Consider the following 26,557-nt stretch of genomic DNA (forward strand, 5'->3'; position numbering starts at 1 on the left):
ACAAGTTTAAAATATAAAAAAAGTCATCAAATTTTCAAAATACAACTATTCTTACTTAAATAAAGGTGAAGAGTATAGTATTTACTATTTAGAATCCAAATTTCAATTTTTTTTTCAACATGCGAGATTCTTTTATGTACATAAATATTTTTATAAAGGGCAAAAGCTATTCTCATCCTTAGAGTTTCATACAATAGCTCATTTCATCCTTATTTTTTAAACAATAGCCCAAAATATCATTTCGTTAACTCACCGTTAGTTAGTTAAATGTCGTTTGTTAGTAATTCATTAAGGGTAAAAAAAGATTTTTCATTAAATCTTTTTCCATTAAAGCTGTGATTTCTATTCATTAAGGGTAAGAAATTGAGATTAAAGCATACATATTGTTATAGAAATCATAGTAATGTTAAACAGCAACCGAATCTATGCACAGGTAATAATGCCCTCTTTTCTTTTAAATTTGCAATGTGTTAGGAGTCGAAGTCGCATCCAAAATACCAAACATTGTACCGTGCAGAAAATATTCATACTGTTGATACTAAGGTCGAACCTGAATTGCAATCCAAACCGAAAATTTACAACCAAATTTTCAATCTGAACCAATCCAAAAATTTAAATCCCAAAATTTCAGTTCGGTTCGGGCTTGAGCTTCAATCGAAATGGGTTGAATTCCCCAACTCGAATATTTTGGAACCCAAACTACGTCACTCGGCTCGCGCGCAACCTCGCCCCGTTATGTTATGGAAGAATTTAAACCAAACAACCGGAACCGAAACCTGATTTGCCCATCCTAAATTAGAATGCCTATATGGTGAGATTGCAGTACACACAGCCAATATCATTTGTAACATCATAACCACATTTTGTATGACTACCAAGACTCTCTTCTTTCTTGTCAATTGCCGAGTTACTCCTATATCTCAACATAACATAAAAAATTAATTACTATATAAAGCTTGAAACCAACAATAGTTCTCATAAAAACAAAAATAACTATACAGTTCAAAATAAAAAGCTTTAGAAAGCAAAATACATAAGGAAAATATCCACCGTCCACTCGTTTTTTCCAACTTTTTCAAAAATACACAATTTTTATTTTTTTTTTACTAGAATCCACCTAAAGTTACATTTTGTTTCACTTTTCCACTTCCATTTGGAATCCATTAAGAAAACTAACGGAAACTTTAAAAAATGACCATTTTACCCCCAAAATGAAAATTATAATTTCACCCTAAAAATGCCAAAAATAATCAGATTTAATGATGAATATCATTATTGGTACGCTAATGAAGTACAAAAAAATCTTAACTACCAGAGATTATAACTCAATGAATAATAAAACTCTACTTATCTTAAATTCAATTGATGGTTTGCGAAATTGAGCTATTTTTAATACTATTGTTATAATTTAGCATTCTAATTACATACATATTTAAAAAAAAACCTGCATTTGATGGTTGTGGAATTAATTTCTTTATTGACCGATGGGGAAAATATTTAGATTTAATCTGATTATTTTTGACAATTTTTAGAGTGAAATTGTTATTTTCGTTTTGGGGGTTAAAATGGTCATTTTTTTAAATTTCCGTTAGTTTTCTTAACGGATTCCAAACGGAAGTGAAAAAGTTAAACAAAATGTAACTTTAGGTGGATTCCAGCAAAAAAAAAAAAAGAATTGTGGATTTTTAAAAAAGTTGGAAAAAACGGGTGGACGGTGGATATTTTCCCAAATACATAATATCTGCAGTAAAATAATATTTCTAGAATCATAAAACAAAAAGAAAATTCCAAGGTAATAATGATAAAATCAATTATATATGTCAAAAATTCATGAAAATTTACAATGCTACTGTGCACAGGTGTGGCATTACTCATAAAAATCCATAAAATCAACACAAGTGAGGAGCATTTCCGATAACTGACTTTTAACCAAAACCAGAAAACTGTCCAACAACAACTAAAACAGAGATCCACAACTTTGAAAATTCACAAAATATTCATTAGGACTAAAAAAATTCATTTCTCTTGTTTTAATGACAGAGAACATACCCGGTAAAGATATACATAAAATTTAGAATTTATAGACTTATGAAACTAATTTTAAAGTATTATTATTTTGGGTATAACAAACCTGTCCAAAATTTCCAAAATCTGCTATTACCCACCTCAAAAATTCATATCTTTGGTTACACTTGTCCAAAAATAAAATTTCCAGTTTTGACAAACAGAGGAGACAACAAGAAATTTTTATTAAAATTAATAAGGCATTTAATGATCACAAAGTAACCCAAACTGACTCCCAATTCAGCTTCTGAAATTATGAAAAACAGTCTTCAGAAACTGCAGCACCAAACATTACTATTTTTATTTATTTTTTTTAAAAGGTTAAAAATAACGAAATACAATATACAGGAAATAGACATGTAGACATATGGAAATAAAATTTCCTATAATTTATGGAAGCTATTTAGTTTACCAAATAAATTGTAGAAGTGAGGACAACTGCGGAAAATTGAAATTTTCCAGGACCAGTATTGCAACTTCGAAAAATCATAACAATTCATGCTTTAAGAATTTTTGAACATGAAACATATCAGCGAAAAGCTCAGGAACTCTATTTTAAAACCATAAGATTAATTTCACATGATTCCAGCTAAATCAAAAGATATTCAGTATAATATCCACACTGCTCACAGCATCTCAGGATTACTAAAAACATATTCTCATCAATTTCAAGAGTTAATCCTGTGCCAATAATTATCAATCAACCAACCAGCAAAACAGAGCATATTCATGGATTAAACAAACGATACCTCAAGAGTTTAGCCTCCCTCATACACAAGCAAAGCCAACCAAAAACAAGGTAAAAAGATCCCAGGCAAACTTCTTCCAAAATCAAAAGAAAACAACACCCTTTTCTTTTAGGATGGGTTGTCTCTACAATGAACAGCCTCAAAGCAATTTCTCATTACCCACTTCAACTTTTACAATTTACTATTCCAATCCTCACTAATAAATCATTCCCACTAATATTTATTAACACCCAGATGAAATTGAATAAAACCCATATCATACCCAAAATAATAATAATAATAATAAAGAAAAGTACTATAAAAATGCAAAGCCATAACACAAATTACAGAGAGAGAGAGAGAGAGAGAGAGAGTACCGTAGAAGCTAAAGAGCAAAGCTTTGCAGAGAAAGTTGACCAGTGAAGGACTGTCGAAACGACGATTAGTGGTGTTGCATGCGTAATAATCAATTAAACTAAATTAAATTAAACTAAATTAATCACACAAACGAAACTGAGAAGCAAAACAACATGAAACACAGAGAACTTGAAGCACAAAGAGAGTCGAAACAAAAATTAAGTAAAAAAAAAAAAACCTTTCAATCGGCTGAGACGGAAGTGGGTCAAGAGCAGGTCAACGGCGTGGAGGCGACGAGGACAGGTGGCGCTGGAGACGGGAGCAGAACGACGGCAAACGACTTGTTTTGTGAAGTTCGTTGATGGTTAGGTTTCAAGGGCTTTGCAATTTGATAATAGAAATCGTGTAAGTGGCTTCATTTTAAACGAGGGTAATTCAATAAATATAAAAAAAATGAGAGGGATATAATGGTTAGTTCAGGGAATGAGAATCCTATTCTCAACTCCCTCGTGGGAATAAGATTCTCATTCTTTATTCTCAAATTATGTGGGACTCACATATTTTATTTTCATTCACAGCATTTTGCCAAATAAACATAGGTTTTATTCCCATTCATTCATTTCTATTTCCTATTCCATGAAGTAAACACATTATAAATCCAATTATAGTAGTCAAACTGAATCAAATTATACAGCCAACATATGATTGGGTGCTTAAATTCAAAATTCATTTGTAGTAGCTAAACCCCAAAAAGCAGTAAAACAGAATTCAGGAATTTAAGTGCTGATGCGACAATCAAGCTAGAGCAAAATAAAACCGATAGACATAACAAAGAAACAGCTTGATTCAGCTCCAATGATAGTTACTAGTATTCACTCCTGTTAAAAAATTACACAACCTAAGCACCTCCAATTATCAACATCTTCATTTTTTTCCTCATTATTATTATTATCATCGTCACTATCATTATTATTATTATTTTTTTAGATAATGCAATATCCAGTTCTCTTCACAAAAAAGTATAACATTTGGTGTCACATTAAACGCTGAGACACTATCTAAACTAGAAACCTATCTAACCCTAAAAAACTCAAATTGAAAGGTCGTTTCTGTCATCAATCCCTCTCTTTTTGGCACTGAATGCATAGAAATCGGAATCAACCTATAAATAACCAAATTCATTGGACTAAAATTAAATTGAATCCATAATCAAACTCAAAAGAGAGAGAGCCTACATTATGAAATTGCTGCGTTTGCTTTGAATTTAGAGAGGAATTATCCATTGGCTTTTGTCACGATTGGATTATTTGGGGTAACGTTTATTTTTTGGATTGGAGTGAGAATCTTGAGAAGTGAGAATCCTAGGATTGAGAGTGTGGAGTAGGAGTGAGAGTATGTTATTTACTTGCACTGGAATGGAAGTATGGAATGGAGATTAGAATTCAATTTATGTGTTTACTTTGTCTTGGATTAGGAGTAAATATTTTCAAATTACAATTTTATCTTTATTGAAAGAATTATAGTTTCTAATTACAAAGTCAATAAAAAATATATTTAATGAATAAAAATTTATTTTATTATATTTGTAAATTTATAATAATTATTAATATTCTTAATTATGAACATCACAATTTTTTTATTAATTTTAATTTTAATTATATAAATTAAAAATTGTTGATAAGGGCAATATAAATGAAATAGTTTTACTATTAACATAGTATGAAATTAATATTTTCTTAGAATAAACTATTTATTAGTATTAATTAAATATAATACTATTATTTTTAAATAAATATAATAATATTATATTTTCAAATAAAGATAGTATATAGTAATATTATTAATTCTCTATTAATATAATAATAATATTATTTTAAAGTAAATTAAACTTAGAATCAAACCCAATTATTATTTAGTTAAATATAATAATATTATTTAAATATTCATTAAATATCATTATAGTAAATTTAATAAAAAGAAGGGTAAATATAAAATGAAACATTATTTTATTTTGTTTAATATAATTATATTAAATTTACTATTTATTAATATAATCTTATTTAGTACAAAATTAATATTTTCTTAGAATAAACTATTTATTATTATTAATTATTAATATTAAATAAATATAGTACTATTATTTTTAAAATAAATATAATAATATTATATTATTAAATAAAGATAGCATATAGTAATATTTATTAATTCTCTATTAATATAATAATATTATTTTTAATTAATTTTAACTTATAATCAATGCAAATTATTATTTAGTTAAATATAATAATATTTATTTTATTTTATTAAATATAAAATATTAAATTAAATTAAAAAAAGGTAGAAAAAGGAGAGGTGGGAGTGGATTCCCACTCCCACCTCTCCCCATGGGAGTCTTACTCCCGCTCGCCACTCCAAAAATGGGTGGGGCCCACGGAGTGGGATTCCCAATCCTTCCCAATTTGTTGAAGTAAACACTGGAGTGAGAGGAATCCACACTTATCACTCCCACTCCAGAAAGTAAACACAGCCTGACTACGTTTGCTCGTTTACTCGTTTGCTTAAACCCTCTTTTAAAACCATAAAATAAAGCCGCTCTATTATCTTTTAAAATCCCAAAATGAAGACAATATTTTCATTTTTTTTTTGGGAAAAATTATTAATGAATTGAGTTGAAGGGTTAAAATATATTAAAAAGTAGTATTACATTTAGGCAACATAAAATCAACAATAATAAGAAAACATAATTTTGGGGAAAGATATAAGCTTAATGATAGAGTTTTATAACTATAAGAGATCATTAACAGGTACAAGGCCTATACTAGGTACACTTGATAATCGAGTTGGTATGTGGAGTACCCCATATAAGAAGTAAAGTGGATGAAGAAATTATCTAGAATATTAGTTGCATAAAATATTTTCATCGCCCAAAAGAGAATATTTGATTTGACAGAATCAAATAAAGGGACAGCTGGTACTACAAGAAAATAAGCAATAGATGATGGACAATTTATGACAGATTTTGGAAAAAATGACTTATATCATAATATTATGACGGACTTATGATAGAATTTTCAATCTATCATGAATTAATGATGGTTTTATGATAGAATTATTTTCTATCACGAAATTATGATGGTTTTTTGATAGAATTATTATCTATCATGAATTTATGATAGAATCGTGATGGAAATTTGCTCTATCAAGTAAATACGATAGAAAAATAATTTTGACCATGTTTGACCAAAAATTTTGATGTATTACTTTATTTAAAAACAAAATGGTGTGTTTTAATAATTTAAAAAAGGAAAAGCAAAACGCTACCGTTTTGACCACATTTGACTGAGTTTATTGTTTAACTAAAAGCAAAGCACTCCGTTTTACAATATCTGGCACTTGAAAATTAAAAAATAATTAAAAAAAGGCAAAATGCACCCGTTTAGAGTAAGTTTCCCGAAACAAAATTTGTTCCAAGTGTAACACTTTCCCTTCTTCACATCCTTAGTCACAATGAAACCCTCTCAACTTTGGAAACCCTATATCGAACCCTCACTCATGCAGTCCACACTCTGCTGTTCAATAGACATTCTACCAAAATCCTCACTCATTTAATCGAAATTTCCTTAGTCACAATGAAACCCTCTCAACTTTGGAAACCCTATATCGAACCCTCACTCATGCAGTCCACACTCTGCTGTTCAATAGACATTCTACCAAAATCCTCACTCATTTAATCGAAATTTCCTGTTTCTCCGTCGTATGCTGTCATTTCACCATCCTTTTGTCATTGTTTCGCATCGTTCTTTCATCATTTCCCCATCACCACAAGCAGTTCAAACGCCTTGCAAGGTAAATACTTTGAGTCTTTTTAAATTCGTTCTTTAAGTTGGGTGCAGAAATTGAATGGGTATACATAAAAATTGAATGAGTTTGCTGTAGAAATTGCATGAAGAAATTATATATGTTGTAATTCGGGTTAAATGGAATATATGTGGGGTAAATCTGGGTAGCATAAATGCAAATGCATGTGGGTTTTGATTTAATTTTTCTTTTTCCTAGGTTGATTACAAGTTATTAAATAATAATTTTTAGGTTATTTGTCCATTTATGGCTTGATTTTGTTTTTTATTGTAAACCTTGAAGACTTGAACTATTTGCCGCTTCTAGATGTAATTTTCTAACAAGTCTTGAAAATAAGTTCTGTAATAAAATGTTGATACATAATTATGCCTAGTAAGTATTTGACAGAATGCTGAAAGGATCAAACCTGTTGAAAAGTTGATTAAAGAGAGTGACAATGATGTTGAGATAGCTGAAAAGATTAGGGATCTTGGCTTGGCCAAGCAAATGCAATGGAATAATAATAATAATAATGAAAATCAAGGATCCAAGGCATGTGAGGAATGTTTAATTTTCTTTTCTTTAGAAACTGATCCTATTTTCAAGCCATATTTGTTCTTAGTTTTCAGCACTATTTATTTATTTGTTTCTTTTTGGTTTTTTTTTTTCTTAAGGTAATAATGAGCAAAGGCTATAGAGAATATATATTTTGAGGTTGGCATTTTAGTCTATAATTAATGTTTGTTTGTTCCTTTATTACAGTAAAGTTTGTTGGTTTTGGGATATATGAAAAATAGATTCCAAGAGATGAGGAGACATTTTTTTTCTAATTAGGTGGACTTGAAACTCAAGTATTAAAGGACCAATATTATTGACTTTAGTTATGTAGTTGCATGTAGTTGGGGGAGAAGAGTTTTGGAAATGTAAATTTGGAGTTCAGAATTCTTGTACGAAATGCTTCCCTTAGAGAAAATAGGGAACTCAAAATTGACATAGGATGTGTTTTTATTTATACAAGCTTAACTTGTATTTTAATGTCATTTGTATTTTTGAAGTTCATTTCTGATTTTTTAGATTCTTGAATGTCTAGGTAATCATCATGAATAAACTTACGTTAATATAATTTCCCACTTGTGCTAGATGGTTGACATCACACATGAAGGAGTTTCATGTAAGAATCAACAATCTTCCTTCGAACTTAATTTTGCGTCTTTCGGAATTTAGTTACAAAGTTGTTGTAGCTATTGTTCTTTTGTTCCTCTAAAATGCACCTTTAATGCTGCCAAAATCTCTAAATACTATTTTGTATTCAGATTTGTTATCTTAATTTTCGCGCACGAAAAGCCGGGGGGGGGGGGGGCAATGTTCTTGAGTGCTTGTTCAAGTGTTTAGCAGTATGTTTTTTTGGTTTTGGGATTTACTTTTTCTTTATATATGATGTTGTATAGTCCTCAAGTTTGTGGAATATCCTAAGAGCAATGAAAACAACCACTGGACTAGAAAAATAAAGATAAATTTAAGATCATGAGTCTCAAAGTTAAAGGAGGGATAAACTATGTGCTTAAGTTGGTAGGTCACGTCGGTCCTTTTGCAATAGTTCTACTTTGCTTTGCTTTTATTTGATGTTGATAAAATTATTTTCATAATAATGAAGACCTCTGTTTTAGTACCTATGAATTAGTTGTAAGCTCAAACTTTTTTACCAAATTTTATTCATAAAATTGTAACGGATAGCATATGAATTAAATATGTAAAATGACCCATGCCTGTACTAGTTTTAGATTCTAGAGGAGTGGAATTTAGTCTTTAGGACAGTGCATAAATTCACACGCCTTGATAGTTTATTATATGAGATTTACTGTTGAAATCTTGTTGTTTTATGCTGTTGTTTTTTGCTATCTTTTGCTGCTATTTGTCTCAAATTTGCCTTAGATTTACCTATTGTTAATTGCTTTTTTTGCTGCTCATTGTCTCATGTTTACCTGCCATTCATTGCCATTTTACTTGCTGGTTACTATTATTTATCATCTGTTGTTTATTGTTGTTTTACTTGCTAGTTGTTGCTGTTATTAGATGTTATTTTTTGTAGCTATTTTTTGATGACTTCAATTACTATTTTTCTTAGATTTACTTGTTGTTCAACTTGTTTCATCCTTTTTTTAACTTTCTTTGTTAGGCATATGCTGTTGGTTGAGCTTTTACTCAAAAGCTGAAGGAGACTACACCCTAACAGATATTTAAAGCACCAATCCAAGTAAGATCTGCATAGTCATCAGCAGGATTTCTATGTAAGTTGAAGTAGCTTGTTGATTAGCTCTATAAACATTGCTGAGAAAGATGCTTTCTATGGTCAAGTGCCCGATAAAGCTTGTCTATATCTACTTTTATTGTGTAAACAATTCATGTTTATTGATTATAACATTATGATGTTTGCTTATTCATTTTTTTTTAAAATCATTAGAGAAACATATGAACTTGAAAAACATTTGTAATACTAGGAGTAAACGATTGTTAGAATATGTTTATACCACTCACTCTTAGTGATTCACATTCTTTCCAATTCATGCATGACACCAATGGCTGGAAATGTTTATTGAAGGCATTGTTTTCATTAATGAAACATTTTCAGTAGCATAAAATGATAATAATTTTATTGTTGCTACTTTGGATTGGTGGTCGCTAGATAAGGGAGACAATGGCTATGTTTTTATGTGTATTTGCTAGGCTTTTTGAGTTGTCTTATGGGGCCAATGTTGGTTAAAGTTAGGATGGAAATGGCTTGTATGGCACTTGAATTCATGTGTAGATGTGTATGTTACCTCATAGTTAAAATGCTTACTATTTTACTATTTTCCTTAGAGCAGGAATATAATGCAGATAGTGATTTGGCATTGTGATAAAGATTGAAAGGATTACCCGCACTAACGAAAGGCCAGCTTCTCTTGTTGTGCTTGAAGGTTACATCACTATATAAAAGAAAGAGCTGAAACGAATGATATTTTACATAAATTAGTTTTTGGTGTAATATGAATACTTGAAGGATTGAGGGAGTCGTAGTTTGTATGGTTAAATGGATTTTGTATTTGGATCATGAAATTTTCATGTAGGTATTATTTATTTTATAATTATCATCATTAGATTTTAAATTTATTTTAGTTCTACAAATTTTATTTTTGAAAATAAATTTGCATGATTTGGGGATTTGGAAAAAATTAAAATGATGATGACGCAATTAAAACAATAATTAAAAAATTTAAATCAATATTATTATTTTTTATAATAATTATTGAAATAATTTAATTTTCCTGTCAAAAAATTTAAAAATTAAAAATTCAAATCAATATTATTATTTTTGATAATGATTTTTGAAATAATTCAATTTTCCCACCAAAAAATTTAAAAATTTGGGTAAAAAATTTAAATAATTTTGAACTTCCTGCTAAAATGTGTTGTGACATACATATGATCATTTCAAATTATCATAAATTCATGACAAAAAATTTGTTATAAATTAATGACAGTGACTTAGATGACAGATAAACTGTCTGTCATGCACCCTTTTTTATTATAGTTATTTCCCGTCACCTATTATCTATTTTCTTATAGTGCTGTCATATTTACAAAAGTAAAGGACAGTACACCAAGGACAGTGGTCCTTAGGCAACTTTTGCTGAGGTATCCAGGCAGTATGCTTCACGTGTAAAAGAGAATAAACTAAGCAAATAACGCCTTACTTATTCTCCAAGCATTCTCCCAATACTCCAAATGAATCTACAAGCCAAAGGAATGACATATTCTTTAGGGCTGACCAATAAAAATTCTCTACGTGGCAGGTGACCAAGGCACCCAAGGCACTCCATATAAAGGCGCTCAGGTTTTATTTTTCTCACTCATTAATACTCATAATAAATACACACATAAAAAGAGTTGAGGTTTTTTCTAACCTCCAGCCACCATTATTTAAGGCTAGCAAGCTCTTAACACCTAAAATATTATCTATAAACTGACTTGAGTGTTCGAGTGTGGTCGCCAGCCACAACCGGCTCCACTTTTAACTTCCCTTCTCTATTTTGCAGGTTAAATACAGCTCAATAAGCCAACCCTTAATCTAGATCCAGTTCTCCCAAATCTCTCTCACTTCCTCTCTTCACCTCAATTTTCATCCAAAGATATCTCAAATAATGCACCCTGGGCTACGCAAGGCACCCTTGTTACCCTTAATACAAATTTTATTATGTTTAACTGGGTTTTAGTTTCTTTTTCCTTTCTACCAAAATCTAGTTAAAATAATTGGCATTGTCTGGGTGAGGAGTCGCATAAAAAGCCTCCACAACAGTTGCCAAACCAGTCATTGGGTGTGCTCACAAAAAGATGGCACCCGAATCCTCTAACGACATAAAGGAAGATTTGAAGAGAGTGGGAGACCACAACAATGATGAGATAGGTGATTCAACAAGGAGAGCATCTCGGCTCAATTAGGGCAATTCCATCCAACAATATATCGATGTTCCCCTTATGGAGGAGCCCACTTCCTAAAAGCACTTTAAGGGGCTTGCTTATACGATTCTTCAAGCTATGCACTCTTTGGTACCCGAACTAGCTGCTACTTCTGTGGTTCGAGATATTTCGTCAACATCGACTGAAAAACAAGTCATCCCGCACTCAGAGGTACCTGAAGGAAGCAAGCCATGGCATAGACCGTCGTGTACCCAACCTATGTTTCAACCTACGGGCTTAAATGAAAAACGACTTATAACCCTTAGCTACTCACAGTGTATTCCGGATACCCAGCATACAAAACAAGCACGTGAGGATTTTCGACATAAGCCAAACCTCTTAAGAGCTTCTAAAATGGTAGCGATATCCTCTAGTGCACTTGGGGTACCTTGACTAGTCATGGAAAAAATTGAACGCCTGGAAGCTCAAGTAAAGTACCTCTCTGAAATGCACGGTGCCTCTAGTACTCCAATACCAGTAGCATACCACTCACCATTCACTATGGAGATTCGGATAGCAACTCTTTCGGAAGTATTCACCATGCCTCGGATACCTTAGTATCTAGGTACCACAGACCCCTCAGAGCACGCCAAGTTATACCGTGACCAGATGCTTATCAAAGGTATTGATGAGAATGAAATGTATAGGATGTTTATACACACACTCACTGGCCCTGCCAAATCGTGATTTCAATCCTTGAAGGTAGGTAGTGCATCCTCCTTGCATCAGCTGGTATTTGGATTTATTCATGAGTTTTCCTATGCTTCCCCCAAGATCCAGTAGCCTCCAAACTTGCTTATATTAAGCAAGAGGAATCCAAACCTTTAACTGAGTACGTGACTTATTTTCACCAAGAGGTGTTACGAATTGGGGCGTTTGATCACCGACACATATTGACCCACTTTGAGAATCCAGTTGGGCAAATTATGATGTTCTTTAAAAAAAATGCCCCCTTTCATGTAGTGAAGTCTACTCTTGAGCTTTATAACAGATTGAGATGGACACGAAATGCCATTTCAAACGGTAACAAGATAAGGTGGAGATCATGAAAAGTAAAGAGAAACCTAAGAAGATAGAATCCCTTCACCTAGGGTACATCGGTTATGCAGCCCACTTACATCAGTTATGCAATACACTTGGTGTGACCCGGGTACCCCCTGCAGAGTTCATCACAGCAAGAACATAAAAGGCCACCTTCAAAACCTTGGTCTGAGTCTTACCACTTGCTGAATTGCTCCTCGGAGCAGATTTTCTATAAGATTTACGACAATAGTCTACTTCACTTGCCCAAGCCCATGAAGAGGTACCCCAACATAAAGTCTAGTGTGAAGTTTTGTGCACATCACAAGGATTACGATCATACTGTTGCTAAATGCTTTTCACTTATAAGAGCGAATTGAATCCATGATTCTCAAAGGGTGCGTCACAAAATTTGTAGCTGATATGAGGCAGACTTGGAGATCTATTGAGAAAGGCCGTTGTAAGCAAGCGTTTGACACGAGCACTAAACCAAAGTATTAGAAGTACCCGATCAAAACATCCAGGCTTCACTCGATCACCACAACTTAAACTATTAATGATTATTTGTCTGAATTCGCCAATGTCTCTGGGTCTGGGGCAATCCTGGGGTACCCAAGAGATGCAACCTCCACTTCGAAAGAAGTATAAGTCTGGGAAATTTACATAGCATGATAAAGGCACAAGAGTAGTAATTAACAGCCCTTGAAGAGAGAAGCCATGCTACCATTAAAAGGATAACACGTGAAATCCTTCTATTTATTTTGCTTATTTTCTTTAATTCTTATGTGTTTGTAATAAGCGTTTATACTAGTGGAGTATCCAAGGTACCATAGTCCTGTCAGTTACACTTTTTAATTTCCTATGTCTTTAATGAGAAGAATAGGATATCCCGAGATCTCTCATTCCTTTTAGAATAACAATGTAGTGTCATGTAATGATCAATGTCTCCATTACCTATGAATGCATATATTTTTTTCCAAAATACGATGATATATGTTCTTTTATTCACTTGTTGATTATAGAATATAGATGAGTAATTTGAAATATTATCCAGTAAGAGCATATTCAGCATTAAACTAACTCCATTTTCCTTGTGCACAATGTTTATTATGATGCAGCACAGTGTTGAGAGATTGATTAAATCAAGTACAATTGAGGTTCTTTGCCGATCTTGGCTAAGACGATCAAACCAAGCTCAGATTGAGGGAAAAAAAAGGAGAAATCATCTGCAACTTGTTCGATCGACCAAGAAAAGGTGTTTATTTAAATGAAGAGAGGGAAGGTCAAATGAGACCTGAGGGCGAAGATTTGTTAAGGTACACACATGCCCACACCTCTATTCTCCTGCTTAAGTTAAAGCAATGAACAAAGAATTTACAAGTGAAGGGTAATCACATGAATCAGATGCTTAAAGTACTTACAACGGTTGATGATAGTCTCCTTGATCACTATCTACATTATTTACTTTATAACAAATGAATGGCAGATCGTGAGGTTTTTGACCATCTCATATGAAGGTAGGCAACAGCCTCCTTGATCACTATCTATATTGCTTACTTAGTTACAAGCGAATGGCACATGGTGAGGGTTTCGACCATTATAAGGGTGGGCGACAACCTCTTTGATCATTTTCTATATTGCTTTTTTGGTTACAAGCGAGTGGCTGATTGTGAAGTTTACGACTATCTCATATAAGGCAAGTATATGTGGATGAATCACCTTATTGACGATGAAACCGAGTTACTCCGATATGAAGGAAGAGGTAGCTCCATGAATGTTAACGCTGATAGGTACTAGGGGTACCATATAAGCAGAATAAGATTTTAGAATACATCAAGAAGACAACATCGAAAATCTATAGAAAGTAAAGATAACATCACAAGATAGTCACAAAATCAAAAGAGTTCGCAAGTACAACATCAAAGTAGTTCGGGTGTTTTAACAAAACAAAGCAAATTGGAAATAAAGAAAATAGGTCCAAGTACACAATCAGTGGAAAGTGCTAACAAGTTAGCAGTAGTGCCAAGCCTAGTTATGCAGTGGGTTGGTTGTCTTCACCTTCATCTCTCAGGAATGGGGGATCAATAAAAGTGCTAGAGGTTGTGGAAGTATGAGTATCGACAACAGGGGTACCTGATTGTGACTTCGGCTGGGGTACCCCAGATGACCTCTGTGGACTTTAGGTCGTAATATGCCAAGAGCCTTGCTATCATCGATTGCCTTCAGGAAGGATAGCTTATCTACCCCACTTTTTTACTCTTTAAACCACCAACCTTGGGTCAACACTCCACACATCAGTCATAATGCGCTCAAAGGCACTGTTAGTTATATTCTTTTGCTGAAAGATCAAGTCCTCATTCTTAGCTTGAAAATCCTCGAGGTCCCTTACTATACGGGTTTTTTTCTCTGAAACTTTGTCAAGGCACCCCTTCAAAGTCTTGCTCCTTACGGGATTGGCGGCTTTAAACCTATCTTCTCAGCTTTTCATTCTCTGACTGAATGCTGCCGATAGCAGTGAGATCTTAGAGGTTGTGACTTAGAAGGAAGGTAACTTATAGCAAAGAGTACCCCAAGGTTAGAGGAACGAGAAAAAAAGAGGAGAAAACATAAAGATACAACATGCAAAAGATACTCACATCCTGGCTAGCCTTGAGTGCTCGGTTATAGCACTCATCCAAGCCTAACTTGTCCATCTCCATGGCCACCTCGAGAGTGATGTTGTCAGAAGTGTAATGAAGGCATTCAGCCCGGTGGGAAAAATTCTTGTTGGCCATTGGATCGAGCTCACCTTTAACGAAGTCCTTGGCAAGGAGAAGAAGGAACCCATCTTCATTTTCCAGGTACCCGGAATACCCTGAAGCCATTAGAAGAGGAGCTTGTAATTTTGTCTTTGTTATCAGGGCTAGAGGAGGAAGGGTACCCTTCAATGAGGTAGAACCTGAGATAATCAAGGAACAACTTCTTAAACGGCTGATAAAGGAGTTGAAGTCTTCGTTGGACTGGTCTTTATTTGTCAACCACTATGCAAAACGAGAAGAAAATGTCAGATGAGCAAATACAAAGCTTATGAATAGAAATAACAAAAGGGTAAATAACAAGGAAAATATAAGACCAAAAAATAGGTAATCAAAGTACTCTTTTTTCTTACTCAACCATCCATAAAGGAGGACCGAATATTGCCACAGGTCATTAACAATTCTTTTACGAGTTTCTTTTGCCTCAACCACTTTCGCCAAAAGAAACTAGATGAATGTTGTTTGGGGAAAGATATAACTATAAGAGATCATTGGGAGGTACCCAACCTATACCAAGTACACTTGATAATCGAGTTGGTATGTTGAGTACCCCATATCAGAAGTGAAATGGATGAAGAAATCATCTAGAATAGTAGATGCATAAAGTATCTTTATCGCATAAAATATTTGATTTGGCAGAATTAAATAAGAAATATCTTGCTGGAAAAGAATGGACAATTGGCTGTCATACTTGTAAAAAAGTAAAAGATAACACACCAAGGACAATGGTCTATTATATAGCCTCTACCAAGGTATTTTTATCGCATATAGTATGCGCCACTTGTGAAAGGGAACAAATCAAGCAAATGATGCCTTACTTTTCAAGCATGCTCCAAATATTCCAAACAAATATACAAGCCAAAGGAATGACATATCCTTTAGGGCTGGCCAATAAAAAGTCTCGAGGTGGTAGGTGGCCAGGACACCCAAGGCGATGTATATAAAGGCGCTCTAGTTTTATTTTTCTCACTCATGAATACTCATAACGAATATACACACAAAAATGATTGAGGCTTTTTTCAATCTCTAGCCACCATTATTAAAGGCTAGCAAGCTCTTAACAACAAAAATATTATCCATAAATTGACTTAAGAATCAGAATGTGATTGTCGGCCACCACCGACTCTACTTCTAACCTCTCTTTTCTATTTTGCAGGTTAAATACAACTCAATAAGCTAACCATCAATCCAGATCCAGGTCTCTCAAGTCTCTCTCACTTCCTCCTTTCACTCTTAATCTTCACCCAAAGCCATCTTAAATAACGCACCATACGTTACGTGAATCACCCTTTTTACCCTTAATACAAATTTTATCGTGTTTAACTAGGTTTTGGTTTCTTTTTCCTTCCTACCAAAACCTAGTTAAAACATACACTACAAGAAAAAATGCCTACTATGACAAGCAAAAACTGTCATAGTAGGGGGTGGATGACGGTTGTTCATACCGTTATTGTAACCAGTGTAAAAAATTGATGACAGAACAATACCAGCCATAATCTGTGATAAATATTACTAGTCACATAACTGTCATAACTTTATGTGGAGGGGAATATAATAAATTTGAATTTGGTTTTTTTTTTTAAAATTTGCGCGCCATATTTTGAATTTTTGGCGGGAAAATTAAATTTGGCAAGAAATGCAAATTATAATTAAATGAATTTTTTCAATTAAATCAAAAATTGAAATTATAATTAATAAAAAATGGATATTTTTTTTGCACCATGAAATTATTATCATTTTAATAACAATCCTGCAATTGATTTATTAGAAATTAATATTTCATAAATTAGCTAATTAATTAGATTATTAAAATTAATATTGCAATAAAAAATTCACCGACAAAGAAAATGAAATGGATAATATTGACTAATTATTCATAATTGTCAGCAAACATAATTTAATCAAATTCGAGAGTGACAAGTCCAACATAAATAAAAACTAAATTCCAGCAACATGTACAACACAAATGAACCATGATCAGTTCAATTCCAGTAGCATAAGGAAGCCAACAACATAGTCATTTCTACCAACATGAAGAAAGGCAACAACACAAGTCATTTACAGCAACATAAAAACTAAATTCCAGCAACGTGTACAACACAAATGAACCATGATCAGTTCAATTCCAGTAGCATAAGAAAGCCAACAACAGAGTCATTTATACCAACATGAAGAAAGGCAACAACATAGGTCATTTCCAGCACCATTTCCAGCAACACAAGAGGAAGCCAAAAATACTGATCAGACAAGGCCAGCAGTTCCCAAACGTGAAAATCCAACCTAAGAACAACTAAAATGTGTAAAATTACATCAATATCCAGGAGCTATTTTCCAAACAAAGAAAAAAACTAGCCAACTCCAACAGTACCCACCATCTTTATCATAATCCAACATAGAAGTATAATAAGCTAGATAACTGCCTAAGTAAAATATAGCTACTAAATTAATTTATTTCATCAATGAACTCACAATAAAAACATAATAGGTAAGGGTTGCCTCACATAACAGTAAGTACTCTAGAAAAATGGTTTGCCCACTCAATACAGACTTTATCTAATTCAGTATCGGAATATGTTGTCTTTCCGTTGAACTGTTTATGAAAAATAAATATTATGTAGTGAAACTTTGACACAAGACATGTTCTTTTTTATGAAGCAAATAATGATCAAGGAACTCACATTGTTCATTAGTAAAGAGAAGTCATTAATTAAGTCTTTCATGAATCTCATGACGTAAAATCCACACACGACTGAACTCGCTGGTTGCTGTGGGACCTGTTCACAATCAGTAATTGCACAGTTCATTATAATAACAATTAAGCATGGTAATATATAATTATAGTTAAGGTAATAGTTCATACCTTTATAGATCTGACCATCTTATTATAATTCCATTTCTCCTTACCCTCTTATGCTATAAACATTGTCATAGAGTTGTATACAAAAAAAAAAAAAAAATTGTAACAAAGTATCTGTAAACTATGTAAAAGTAATTTTATATTGACAATGGTAATAAAAAAAATTGAACATACACTTTAATGAGCTCTTTTAAATCATCATCATGATCTCCCCCATAAGAATCGAGATAATAAACTTCTTTTTTCAACACATCAAAGATGACCAGCACCCAATGATAACTATAATAAAAGAAAGAACATTAAGGTAGCAATTTCAGTAAATTAAGGCAAGAAAGGAAATTAATATGAGTTGAAAAGTATTAAAGGAGCATACTAGGGATTATAAGGCATAAAGATGAATTGTCCCTTCTTTGCTTTTTTCAATCGATCACAAACTCCACATGCCCTATGGTCAAATGATGCAGCAGTATTACGTTCTTCACCTAGTGAAACCCGACCTGGACGAACAAATCCAAATGGTTTGACTCCTCTTTTCCTAGGGAGAATGGAAGCATACAACATCATGATAAACAATAGACAAACAATGTTAAAGCCCATTAATTGGGACTCCCATAAAAAGTATACATAAAACTAGCATGATTATGAATCACTTACGCAATATAGACTTCGATTACGTTTACTCCTATAACATCCATTGACAGAACTGCACTGCAGTCACGCTGCCCAATATGAGCTCTAATCCCTTCCAATTGGAAAACACCATCATCCAGTAGATATGAAATCCATTCTTGGTCTGACATCTTAGCTTCACACATTGTGCCAAACAACTGCAGCAATGGAATCTTGTTTCGTTGTACCCCTCCTGCATGCCTTGTGTTCCTCCTTGCTGGCAAAGGCTTCACTGTAACTTTTTTGCCCTCGTCCTTGGTCTGTTTTACAGCATTTGTATGTCCTATCTCTATTATATCATTATGCTGTTCTGCTGATTCAAAGTTCAAATGTTTTTTTGTGCCTTAATGTTTAGGGTTGCCATTTTTTTTCCTTGTAACAAATCATCAGGCATCTCCACTAAGATTTCAGTTGGGTTCAATCTTAGACTCTTTCTTGCAATGAATGAGAGTTTTTTGGCAGGTGTATCCTTGTTTTTGTTTGCTATGTCTGTCTCTTTCTTACAATTTACTATTGGCTGGTTCATACCTATTGTGTTTTTAGGTGTCCCTTGCTTTTTTTTTTTTCTTTAAATGATCAGGCTGTTACAAACATAATGGTTCAGTGTGATTGGCATAAATAATTTCTAAATACTCTAAATTTATCTTACAGAGTACTTAACAGTATCAAAGAAAATCCAGAAACAACATATGTATAAATAGTAAACATACAGCAAATTAAATCCACAAACAATAAGTAAGAACAATAACTACAACAACCATAATCCAGCAACAAGTATATACAGTTAAGTAGAAGAAGTAAAATTGCAACAAACTAAATCCAGAAATAATAAGTAAAAATAGTAAACAAACTGACCTTTGGTGTTTCAGCAATTGCTTCAGCTTGAACGGACTCTCTGCCATCATCTCCAACAACATTATTGTTTTCAACAGGCACGCGAGGGTAGTTGGAACTTGCTATATTTGAATGACGAGGTGTTTTTCTCAGTTCATTTCTCATTTCTTCCAACTGCCGGTTAATTGATTCCCTTCATACACGGTCCTTTCTTTACCTGTCTCTATCAGCAGGCCTTTGCCAATTTTGAAAATACAGAGACGAAGTTACAAACTTGCCCACTCCTTGCATATGACCACATTTTGGAGCTTTTCCCAAAAATTGTGCGAGAATATCATTTTTTCCGGATGACTGCATCTTTCATTTCTTAGCTTCCATCTCCAGTTTATCCTACCACACAAATGAATTAAGTAAGCTAATGTTATCAAAGTATAAGTAATCACAACGAGAATTACAGTCGTAAGCAAAACATTTCTTACGATTTTTTTAATAACTGGTTTGACATCGGGGTGGTATCCTCTATTTTTCATTTGCCCAGCTCTCTTCCAAAGAACACTCCTGTCCACTTCTTCTTCAGTAAGGCCTGTTTTTGAGCACTGTAAAAACGTTAATAAAAAATTAAAATGTTAGTAACAATCATTATTTGCATTAACCAAACAACAGTAAAATGTAAGCAACTAACTCACAGTACAAACCACTTCCTGCATTAACCCAACGTAACTTTTTCTACTTAGGCGATGATTAAACTTGTTTTGTGCCCGCCTAAGTTTATTCACACTACTAACTTTTTGCTTAAAACAACCAAACAAACAATGGATAAACACATAAGGAAAAATGTCATAAGCATTGATATATTATTAATACTTGAATTAGAGTACTCACTTGAAAATTTTCAAATAGTCTTTCCTTCACAAACTTAACCCAACTTTCCTTATCAATCGTGCTGTACCGTGCTGGTGGCTTAAAAAGCCTTTTACGGTAATTAACAAATGGTAAAATATAGTTCCTTATTAGAGTGTACTTAAAGTTCCGAAATGCAGCTCCAATGGCTTGTAGTACTTGCTTCCTACTTTGAGGATGAACCACGAAGTACACCTTGAAGTTTCATTATCAAAATGTGAGATTTTTCAGATTTTTCCAGCAACAATAAAACTAGAGTAATCATCTTAATTTCTTATTTTATACCTTAACAGACTCCCATAGACGCTCATTCGTATCATCTGGAACTCTACGCCAATCGTTGTAGAGGATTAGAATTGATGTACGAGCCAAAACACCAATATATGTAGCTAGCTCAATGGCTTCTTCACCAACTAGAACACCAAGGTTGTTGTATTTAACCACAAACCTTCCACTTCTTTTCCTCTTTTTGTTTTGTTCTGATCCAACAGTGCTACCTTTGCTTCTGCCAGGGGCGTTTTAGAATCATATCCTTAGCAGATAAGTGCCTCATGGTACTCTGATTCCTCACCAGCAGATCTATCATTATGCTGTTCATCTAAAAACGCATCGAAATGGGCATCAAATTGCTCGGGCGAAGAAATCTCAGGGATATTTTTTCCCTTATCCATGATGAATATCACAACTGCAGAACAAAATCAAATAATGAGAATATATTACCATATAAAAATTGCCAAAAAATACAAAATAAAATAATAACAGATAGTATAGAATACTTCTTGTATTAACCTTAACATATATCATTTTGAGAAGGACTCATTAAACAGCTCATGCAAACAAACACAGAAACAATATTCAAGATCCAATCCAAATTCCCTCTTTGCTGTCTCGTGCGTACATTACAACATCATCATCAATAGAGTTTATGTTATCAGCACTTGAAAATTTAGTAGTCAACGAAGGGTATTCCACTACATATTTAATTCTTTGTGTGGGTTTACCCCTTCGAGGCATTTGGCATACAACTGACCACTTCTTATCAAGCTGATCAGGTACATAAAAAACTTGGTTGGCTCGAGAAGCTAAAATAAATGGATCAGATTTATGGCCCATTCGTTGAAAGTTTACCAAAGTAAATCCGGGTCTATCCTTCATAGCACCACCTCTGGTATGTACCCAGTCACACTTCATTATTGGAATTCTAAAGATAACATAATCTAGATCCCAAATCTCTCTAATCACTCCATAGTATGTGATGTTAGAAGTGACATGATTTTTATCTTTTGAACTTGCGACTGAAATTGTTTGTGCAACCAATGACACTCCACTATTTTGAGTAACTTTATTTAAGTCTCGACCTCTTGTAACAAAGTGAAAACCATTTATGTCATAACTAGGATGTTAGAAAACATAAGGACGAGGCCCTTGGGATAACCAACGGATTGTTTGAGTAACAACGTGACCGTTCTCGATCAACATATTTACCTATTATTAATCGACATGAATATAATGTTAAACAAGCACAAACCGAAACAGAAAGGAAAAATTGAATTAATTATACTAATGTTATCAAAACCTTATCTGTTAGCCAATCTGCAAGTGTTCGGTTGTGTTCATCTTGCAACCACTTCTCATTTTTTCGTGGATGGCAAAGTTGTAACCAATCCTCATGTTCTCTAAAAATCAGTTAAAAAGACAAAATTTTCAGGTTCCTAAACTACCAAAACCTTACAAATATAAAGCTAAAATAACACAAGTTAGATAACATCACCTTATATAAGGCTGAACTTCCTCAGTGTTATGCAAAACATACAAGTGTACTTGATCTAATGAAGTTCGACCAACTTCCACCATTTGTCCACCACTCATGGGCTTGTCAATTTCTAAATTCTGCACATGTCCAGGTGGAACCCCAATTGTGGGCATGTTTTCCAAGTATTCTACACAAAATTCTAATGCTTCCTCGACAATATAACTCTTCGCTATGCAACCCTCAGGACAGTTATGGTTTCGAACATAGCCTTTTAGAGTTTTCATAAATCGCTCAAAAGGATACATCCACCGAAAATATACGGGGTCACATTGTCTAACTTCACTTACTAAGTGAATAGTAAGATGAACCATTATGTCAAAAAAAGAAGGGGGAAAACATTTTTCAAGCAAGCACAAAGTCTCTAGAAGGTTTTTCTCCAATTCATTGTCACGTAAATCACAGTCGCACACAACGAATTAAAGAAGAAACACACTAACTTCACTCACTAAGTGAATAGTAAGATGAACCATTATGTCAAAAAAAGAAGGGGGAAAACATTTTTCAAGCAAGCACAAAGTCTCTAGAAGGTTTTTCTCCAATTCATCTAGCATTGTCACGTAAATCACAGTCGCACACAACGAGTTAAAGAAGAAACATAACCTGATGATAGCTTCTTTGACATGTTTGGGCAGCACACACCTTACGGCAATTGGCAAAAGTTGTTGTATAAGAACATGACAGTCATAGGACTTAACACCCTGGAGTTTAAAGTCTTTTTTTGACACAAGATTCCTAATATTTGAAGAGTATCCAGTAGGAACCTTGATACTTTTCAAAGCTGCACAAAATCTTACTTTTTCCTCCTTAGTTAAGGTGTGGCAAGCAAGAAGAAACCATGTACGATTGTTGTTTCCTTTAACTTGTGGTGCTAATTTGGGCCTAATTTTCATTTCCAAGAGATCCATCCTCGACTTTAGTCCATCTTTAGACTTTCCAGGAATATGCAGCAGTGTACCGTAAATGTTCTCACGCACATTCTTTTCAATGTGCATAACATCTAATTGATGCAGCACAAGCAAGTGCTTCCAATACTCTAAATTATAAAATATGGATTTCTTCTTCCACCACACGAGATCATCATTGTTCTCACTTTTACGCTTTTTACTATTGCTTTTCCCCCCATCTATTATTAATAGAGTCGACCAACTAGAAAATTTCCTCCCCGTTTAACAGTTTTGGAGGGGTTTCATCACACACACTATTGTTAAAGGCTTTTGGTTGGAACCAAAATTTATGACCATGAGGAAGCCAAAGCCGATGCCGAATGTATACATTTTTTCCACTGTGTTTAACTCTACATTTGGATGTTTCTACACCACAATATGGGCAGGCATAATATCCTTTAATAGTACATCCTGCTAAATTTCTGTATGTCGGGAAGTCATTTATTGTCTATAGTAATACTGCCCGCAGATTAAAGTACTCATTTTTGTAGGCATCATATGCCTCCACCCCAACATCCCATAAAGTTTGCAAATCCTCAATAAGAGGTTACAAATACACATCAATGTCTAAACCCGGTTGTTGAGGACCAGAAATCAAGAGGGATGACATCATGAATTTTCATTTCAGGCACAACCATGGTGGAAGATTATAAGTAATAATAATTATTGGTCAGCAGCTATATGTACTACTAAGAGAGCTATGTGGATTGATTCCATCAGCTAATAGAGCTAGGTGAAGGTTTCTAGGATCGGATGCAAAGATTGACCATTTCTCATCTACTAACTTCCAAGATGGTGAGTCAGCCGGATGTCGGAGTTTACCATCAACCATCCTCTCATTTGCATGCCAAGTCAAGTCCCTATCAGTTTCCGATGACTGAAACATGCGCTTAAACCTAGGTATAGGAGGAAAATACCATAAAGTTTTTGCAGGAACCCCTTTCCTATTTTGGTCTACAGTACCAACCTTTTTCTTCCATCTACATAACCCACAAGTAGGACATTCAAAAAGACCTTCATACTCTTTTCTGTAGAGTATGCAATCGTTTGGGTAAGCATGAATTTTAACATATTCTAAGCCCAAAGCTGACATTGTCTTTTTGGCCTCATACATAGAGGTTGGAATTTCATTATTTTCAGGGAAAACATCTGCTAAAACACTCAACAATGCAGAAAAGCTACTGTCATGTGTTGAGTGTTAGAAAATGTATATTTATAAAGGAAAAAATCGTCATTTTACATTTCAAGTCTTACTAACACCCTTACTTTTATGTATTTAAACCTCTTGTAATTTAATTATGTGTGTTTTATTTTAATTAAGTATTTTATGTATTTTAGGGGCATCATGGTCATTTCACAATGAACGAGAGATCAAACAAAAAAAAGGACATTACTTTTGAACTCAGGACAGTCGAAAACTTTAGGAGAACCATAAAAGGAAAAATGTCACTGTTCACATGTACGGTACTATTCACATGTACGGTATTGTCCATGTTACTGTTCACGACACTGTTCACATATACGGAACGATGACGTGGCATTAATCGATGATGTGGCATTGACTGATGAGGTGTCACAATTCTATTAAATAAAATTCTTATACGCTGTTGATCGGTGACGTGACAGCATGGTAGTGGACCAAAAATCGTGCGTACGGTACATGAATATACACATGATTATTTTCAACCAAACTGCGTCACTATTCAAACCGTTTGGTCAAACCGTATTACTATTCAAACCACGTGGTCAAATCGCGCACTGTTGACTGATGACGTGGCGCAATCCTGAGCGTTCAAAATGTTTTTAATTCGATTGCTATGATTTACTCAGTGTATCTATAAAAAAGGGGCTCTCCCCCCTAATTTGGCATCTCTAAATCTATTTTTTTGGTTCCATTTCTGTAATTCCTTCTCTATCTTGTATTTTCTACGTATTTTAATAAATTTCCATTTTACCCCTAGTTCAATTATGAGTAGCTAATTTTCTTTCAAGCTTGGGTTGAAGGTGAAGTCTCAACATGTGCCATAGGCTTTATTTGGTAAATTTATTTTCTTTTTCCCTTTAATTTTTTGTGGATGTTTTGACTTTTCGTCGACAAATAATAATAATCTTGTCTAGATACCGCCCTGGTTTCACCGGCTCCCTAGTACAAGATTATTATTATTTGGCACGATAAGCCCTTAGCACTATATTGATTAGAGTGTGGTTCATGAGGTGTGGATTCCCCCCTCATGATTTAATTGGCACTAATAAGGAATATTTAGCCCATGGTGCATGTTGATTCGGATTTAGATACCCAAGCGCTTTAATTATAATAGTTTCCACTTTAATTTAATTCCGCCATTCCAATTTAAATTCTAAGATAGTTTAAACAACTTTCACCAGAAATCCAACCACCCACTTAGAAAAATTAATTCTACACATAATTAAAATTCACCTCCTCGTGGGATCGTCACTCGTTACCATTGATCTATTCTACAATATATTCGTGCACTTACGAGTTCAATAAAATTTGCACAACAAGTTTTGGCACTGTTGCCGGGGAGGTACGTTATTTTAATTTGTAGAATTAATTTTTCTAAATAAATGCTTTTAGTTCTTTTCTTGTAATTTTTTTTCTTATTAAAAAAAAAGTGAATCTGCATTTAGAGGTAAGAATTTCTTTTTTTTTCTGTTCTTTAAAATTTTGTATTTTAATTTTCAAGTTATTTTTCTTTGTAATTTTTGTTTATTTTATTAATTTATTTTTAGTTAATTTATTTCACGTATTTTTTTAGTGTGTTTTTATAGAAATATTGTAACAGCGTGATAAGGTTAGTATCGTAATTTCTCCTTCTTCTTTATTTTTATTTGTTTTGTTCCCATTTTTATTTTTTATTTTTTGTGTTCTTTACATGTATGGTCGAAGGTCATTATTACCTAATCTTGAACTTATAGATCTTGAACTTGAAAAAACACTTCGCACACACAAACACGTTACAATTAGAAATAAAATTGAAATGGATTTGCAGCAGCAACAACAAGCATCACCACAGGACATTTAAGGACTACTTCAGTCCCTTAGCTAATTTGAACACATCTTGCATAAGATACCCAAATTTAGCTGCTAGGGGTTTTGAAATAAAACCTAGTGTGCTAAATTGTCTCCCAACATTCTATGGCCTACAAAATGAGGACCCATATAATCATTTGAATGATTTTCATGCCGTTTGTCAAACTTTTAAATATGAAATTTTTTCAGA

General features: G+C 33.5%; 2 long non-coding RNA genes across 2 annotated transcripts; one reads left to right on the forward strand and one right to left on the reverse strand.

Moving 5' to 3' along the window:
- Positions 1 to 483: 483 nt before the first annotated feature.
- LOC112099226 lies at positions 484 to 3,572 on the reverse strand. The gene is made up of 3 exons (XR_002906036.1): positions 3,388 to 3,572; positions 3,170 to 3,219; positions 484 to 913 (listed from the first exon to the last, which is right to left on the reverse strand). It is a non-coding gene; the product is annotated as an uncharacterized LOC112099226 (long non-coding RNA).
- A 3,025-nt stretch (positions 3,573 to 6,597) lies between these two features.
- LOC18044991 lies at positions 6,598 to 10,064 on the forward strand. The gene is made up of 3 exons (XR_002906020.1): positions 6,598 to 6,995; positions 9,163 to 9,274; positions 9,851 to 10,064. It is a non-coding gene; the product is annotated as an uncharacterized LOC18044991 (long non-coding RNA).
- Positions 10,065 to 26,557: the final 16,493 nt, after the last annotated feature.

This window comes from Citrus clementina, unplaced genomic scaffold (genome assembly GCF_000493195.1).
Source record: "Citrus clementina cultivar Clemenules unplaced genomic scaffold, Citrus_clementina_v1.0 scaffold_4, whole genome shotgun sequence".
NCBI lineage: Eukaryota > Viridiplantae > Streptophyta > Magnoliopsida > Sapindales > Rutaceae > Citrus > Citrus x clementina.